At 28.0% G+C, this 6,236-nt stretch overlaps 1 non-coding gene across 1 annotated transcript; it reads left to right on the top strand.

Annotated features, from left to right (window-relative positions):
• Window positions 1–3,924: 3,924 nt before the first annotated feature.
• Window positions 3,925–3,998, top strand: TRNAI-AAU (transfer RNA isoleucine (anticodon AAU)). Its single transcript has one exon. It is a non-coding gene; the product is annotated as a tRNA-Ile (tRNA).
• The last annotated feature ends 2,238 nt before the right edge of the window (window positions 3,999–6,236 follow it).

Below are 6,236 nucleotides of genomic sequence, written 5' to 3' on the forward strand. Positions count from 1 at the left end.
GCAATTTGTATAAATCCATAAAATTTATGTTTTATTGTGAATTTGTTTTCACACTAAGTATTGTCAATAAATATTATTATTATTATTATTATTATTATTATTATTATTATTATTATTATTATTATTATTATTATTATTATTGAGAGTATGTTAAATAACTATAACTTACATTTGTGAGTAACGCCTTGTAAGTTTAAGACTCTCCCCATTTAATTTATTAAAATGTTTAGTAACTTTGATTGAGTTGGTTAATACAATAAATTGCAAAAGTAATATCTGTTGTGTAAATTTGATTCAAACAAATTTATAAAAGATGTGTTGTGTAATTATTCATGCGAACTGTTATCTGAACAATTGCATACCTATGATAGTAAATATGTAGTAATTATTAATTTTATCCATATGAGTAATGATTGATGTCAAAGACGTCAATTATCTGACATGACTTATTATTAATGTTTGATCATCACATAAGAGTACCGTTTACCGTTAATTTTTGCAATCAAAGATTGAGAATTAATGGTGTGTTTGGTATCTTGTTTGAGTCTTAATTTATAAGTAAAGATGAATATCTATATAATAATTTATTGACATATCAGTAATGATGTTGTATAAGTGTAAATCGTTCAAGTGTTTATTTGATTGCACTCACACATATAAGCGAAACATGTGACGAGGGTAAGAATCTATTGTTTATCAATATTAATTGTCAGTGTTTGATCATTGTAACAAAATATCATATTATGCACTTGGTATTTTGGTGAGTACATTTTCTTTTGTTCTCTATAACTAATATAGTTTATGTATCTGCAAAATATGTTAGATTTTGATTCTCAAAAGTTCTAACTTTTAGGAATAAAATATGAACATTATGTTTTTTTATCTAGACCTTACATAATGATGGAGAAACTCAAATTCTCTCACAATTTAGTATATTTAAAGTGAGACTCAAGTTTAAGAGTGAGTGCACATCAAATTACACAGTTCTATGATCTTAAAGCTTTGCAATCCAGAGACATTAGAGGTGTTATTTAAGATGAGATACATTTTGTCATATTATCTTTGCTTAAATTCCTGTGCTTCTAAATCATGCAAGCAAAAGAAAAACTATCATTTGAGTGATGACTTTTCTTTTATATTATTAAGCAAAGAAAATATCAGAAGCACATTATGAAACTATTTAATTTTGCTAATGCGCTATATTTCGTCAATTAGGTGACTTTGTCGAAAATTTAGTATATGCTATTCTTTTTGCACAATTAAGTGTATAACTATTAAAATTAGAAATTATTCTTTAATATAATAATTTCATAAAGTGTGCAATAAAGAAAAGATTGAAGCAAGAGAAAATAAAATAGTGCGCATCCAGTAAATACCTCAAAGGATAAGGGCAAATAAAGAATAATATGAAAATATGATTTGAACAGACAAATGTTCAATGGTGTTGAAAGATACATCAATTTAAAAATGACAAATTTGATGAAGATTGATAATTTTTATTTATTTTAAGTATTTTAGATTGTCATTATAAGCTTAAATTTGTATTTAAAAGACAATTTCGTGAATGAATAAAGTTTTGTTTTAATATTATAACTTCTTTTTTTAATGATGGATTCAATTGGTCTTTTAAAGTCAAATATTATTATAGTTAATTCAATCATGATTTATGACAATTTAGAATTGTTGAAAAGTTTGACAAATATAAACATTAGTCTCAAGTTAAAGAATATTTTGAGACAAATAGTGTAATGTGTCTTGAGAATATTGAGTTTGGGGGAAAGATATGGTCAAAGAACAAAAATGAGTGGGAAAGAATTGGTTATAACTCAATTCATATAGCTGTTATTTATATAGTAAATTTTGACTCTCGTACAGATATTATTGTTCTTTCTCTCAATTAAATTAAGAAATTAATTCTTTAAGATAAAACTCAACATCCTCAAGAACTAGAGCATCAAGTGTCATAAAGAATTGATTGAAGAGAGAAATTCTAAATGGCGACATAAGATGGATATCAAGTTAGCGTTTCTTAATGGCGACATTAAGAAATACAATATGATACAATGAGAGAAAATTTTGTGTAAATAAATACAAAGTTTATGGTTTGCGAACAGATAAAATCCATTTATGAGTTAATGAGATTGTCTCATTAGTGATACACAATATTTCATATGGTAATTGTCTCGTTTGGTTTTGAGATGTCTATTATGAAAAATTATTGGGTTTTACAAGTTCAGTAGGAGTAAGTTTATGTTCCTAGTTTAATGTGTCGATTTTATTTTATTTAGTCAGCAAATATATATGATTGTTGTGTGAAACTAAGAAATATCTAACAAAAGCATAGCGATGAAAGATCTTGGGGACATCTCCTTTTTATTAGGTATTCAGATACTTGGAGATTATTCTCAAGGCATCATCGGGTTATCACAAAAGATATATATCAATAAAGTTGAAAATAAAATTGACATGAAAGACAATAAATCAGGGCATATCTCAATTAAAAAGGGAGACTATTAAGTCCCAATCATTGTCCAAAATAAAAGAATATGGAAATTTAAAAAATTAAGTTTTTTTTTTATACTTTTTCGGTTTTGGGAATCTTATGTATTATCTTATGTATATGCATCCAGAATAAGCATAATATATAATGAGATCTGGCATATACGAAAAACCAAAAGTTGAATTATTGAAATGAGGAAACCATAAGGATTGTTATAGAGAACAAAAGAACTTGTGCTCACATATTAGAGATCGAATAATTTGGAGATCATTAGGATGTTCGACTCCGATCGTTTTGGATGTCTATATATATTTGACATCCTAAATGACTATTAGTATTTAGGTCACTTGGTTTCATATAGTAAAATTTTTTGAAAGACAACTCGAGCTATATTGTGAAATAAGTCAATCGAATAATGTTTCAACAACTGTTTTATAAAGTTCATTGGCTTATAAGTTGTTGTTGTTGAAGGATAGAACATATAAATAGAAACTTTATGCTAGCTGACTTACTAATAAAAATTTTGATAACTAAGGTCTTTAATATGGTTGTTGTCACTAATGATGTCTTAGATTAGTGGGAGTTTATCTTCTTTTATGTTCTATTTTTGTGTTTGATACATAAATAATTATGTTATATGCAGAAATAAAGTATATGATGTTATTATTGTGACAACCAGTTCAGTATCACTTGCGCAAATATTGAATTTGTAAACTTTAATTTGATCTCAATAAATAATTCAGTTGGAGAAGTTGGAAATAGGCATGATTCAGAGATCACATTACATGAAATTTCCATGTCACTCATCCATATTGATCTATTTCCTCAAGTACATTGATGTGGTGGTCGTCGAGGTTCTATCACGTTATACGTCAGTGACAACAACCACGGTGGTCACATTATTAATGTATGAGGTGGACCGAATTGTAAAGTTGAAATCTAAAGATAATAACATTCAGATGCGCGCCTAAAGAATTGTGATATAGTTATTAAAATTATATTGTCCAAGTGGGAGATTGTTGGAATATTTTATAATTTAAATAATATTTAATTATTATATTCCAATAATTATTAGTGGACATATATATTTTATATAAAAAATGAATTATTTTAAACATAAATTGAAAACATTTTGGTGATTTTGCAACTTTTATTAAAATGATAGGTAGAATGGAGATTCCTGTTATATATTTATAAGTACACAAAGTGAATTGGAATTTACCAACTTTTTACTATGAATATGTGATTAGCAGATTTAAAGAAAAAGAAAGAATTAAAGATTGAGAAGTTGAATGAATTTGGACTTATTTAATGAAAAAAGAAACAAGCTACCAATGCAGGAAAGCAATAGAGATTTAACATGTGCGATGTAGTAAACTGAGGTGTTTAATAGAAATAAATGGAAAAACAAGACTTAAACAAACGGCCCATTAGCTCAGTTGGTTAGAGCGTCGTGCTAATAACGCGAAGGTCGCAGGTTCGAGACCTGCATGGGCCAGTTTTCAATTTTCGCGTGTTATTTTTTACTCTTTGCATCCGTTGACTTCCTCTTTCCACCGAAATAATACACGCACGCGTTGCTTATTTAATGAGTGAGTCACATTCTTTTAACCCTGCTCAAGTGAATGGATTAAAACGTTGGTGTTCAATTTCCATTTCTAAAATTATAAATCTATTTATTTCACAATTCATTAACTTTTTTTTTTATAAGCATTTTACAACTGATTTGTTCCTCCTAAAAAATACATAACCACTCATAATTTATATAACATAAACATATTACTATATTTATTTTATATTCTTTTTTAAATATTTTCTTAATTACTATTACAGTAATTAATTAAAAAATGACAATTAATCTTTAATTTTCAAAAACATCTGGACCTAAGCTTAAATTATTAAAATGATCAGATTTATTTAATACTGTTTTTAAAACATTCTCTTAATTAATATTTGATTTTTCAAATTCTTAATAATATTGACTCATTCTATTTGATTTTATGTCTTGCTTATTCGAGCTCGGGTTATGGAAAAAGAAGGGCCTGATACGGAAATAGCAGCAACAACTGGGTTTATTACGGGACGTCCGATGATCTTCATATCAATCTATTATACGCCTTTGCATTTGGCATTGAATATACCTCATACATTATCATTCTTACTAGTACCGTATCTTTTATTTTATTTTCTATACCACAATGACAATCATTTCTATCGGTCGACTTGGATATCCGACCTATCTTCTGGATACAAGGATCCGTTTTTGGAGGATTATGGATATAAGAATCCAAACTCAATACGTAATTTGAGGATTTACAAAGTATTCTTCAATAATCTTTTGTTTCAACTGTTTTATCTCATTGTTGTTCCAAGTTCAATCTTACTAAGAGTAATGAACATTTATCTGTTTCGATCCAATAGTAAATTATTATTCTTAATAAGTAGTTTTGTTGGGTGGTTAATTTGTCACATCTTTTTTATGATATGTATTGGATTGGTATTAGTCGGGTTAAAACAAAAAAAAATCGATCAAGTCTAAGATAACTATGAGATTTGATAAATACAGTCTCCTACAATTGTGAAATTATACTGCACAAATGTTTGGAACTTTTACATTTTTCTTCTTTGCACTCTATTTAGACAACTCACCGTCCCCGTATTATTATGGTGACGAAATGGGAGACTACGACGAAACCCAGACGGAGGAAATCCAAGTTGCAATAGATGCAGACGAAACTAACCAAGAAGATATTACTGTTTATTTTTTTCGGAATGAGAAAAAAGAGACGACTTCCAACAAAATAAATATTGACAAAAAAAAACTGGCCCCGTTGGAAAAATATCTTGTAACGACTCTTTTCGATTATAATAGAGGAAGGATGCCTTTGCGATATATAGAAAATCATAAGTTTATCAGCGTTGAAAAAGATGAAAATTCACAATTTTTCTTTCAAACATGTGAAGTGATGGAAAATAAACGAATATCTTTCACGTATCCATATCTACTTTTCAGAAACTCCTAGAAAAAAAATGGATCTCTTCATAAGCGATAAAACCTCCTATAATGATAATGAATTATTTAATTACTAGAGTTCGATTAATAAAGAAAAACAAAATCAACTAAGCAATGAATTGTTTCAAAAGGCAAAAAATTTGGATAGGAAAGATAAGAAGAAAATTAATCATGCAGATGTATTTGACATTCGAAGGCAATTGTTGGATGATAAGCGAAAACGAAAATACTTACCTAAAATATATGATCCTTTCGTGAATGGATGCTTTCATGGAGAAAGCCAAAACAACGTTTCACTTGGACCCTTTATTACAAATGAAACTGACACAACAAACTCCATTTTGGTAAATAAGATTCATGGTCTCCTTATTTCTAGTAATAGTAATTCTCCAGAATTTGACTAGAAAATAGATCAATTTGATAGAAAGTTATTATTAACTGAAATTGGGTTTTTTGTTAAGTTAATCAGTCAATTTTTGGAAAAATAAGTATCAAGTTTGTATTTTGACGCGCTTCACTTATTTCTAGAACATGAATAAGGAAAAATGTATTCCGAAGAAAAAAAAACAAAAAGAACTTTTTTTTGACGCAATTCGGACTACTCATACCAGCGATACAATTTTCACTAGACGTTTATCTAGTGAAATAAATGAAATAAGTAAAGAAGTTCCTCGATGTGAATACCAATTTCTCGACGACATCGAGATAGGGCTAGACCCTATA

The sequence above is a fragment of the Lathyrus oleraceus genome, chromosome 2, assembly GCF_024323335.1.
Source record: "Lathyrus oleraceus cultivar Zhongwan6 chromosome 2, CAAS_Psat_ZW6_1.0, whole genome shotgun sequence".
NCBI classification, from domain to species: domain Eukaryota; kingdom Viridiplantae; phylum Streptophyta; class Magnoliopsida; order Fabales; family Fabaceae; genus Lathyrus; species Lathyrus oleraceus.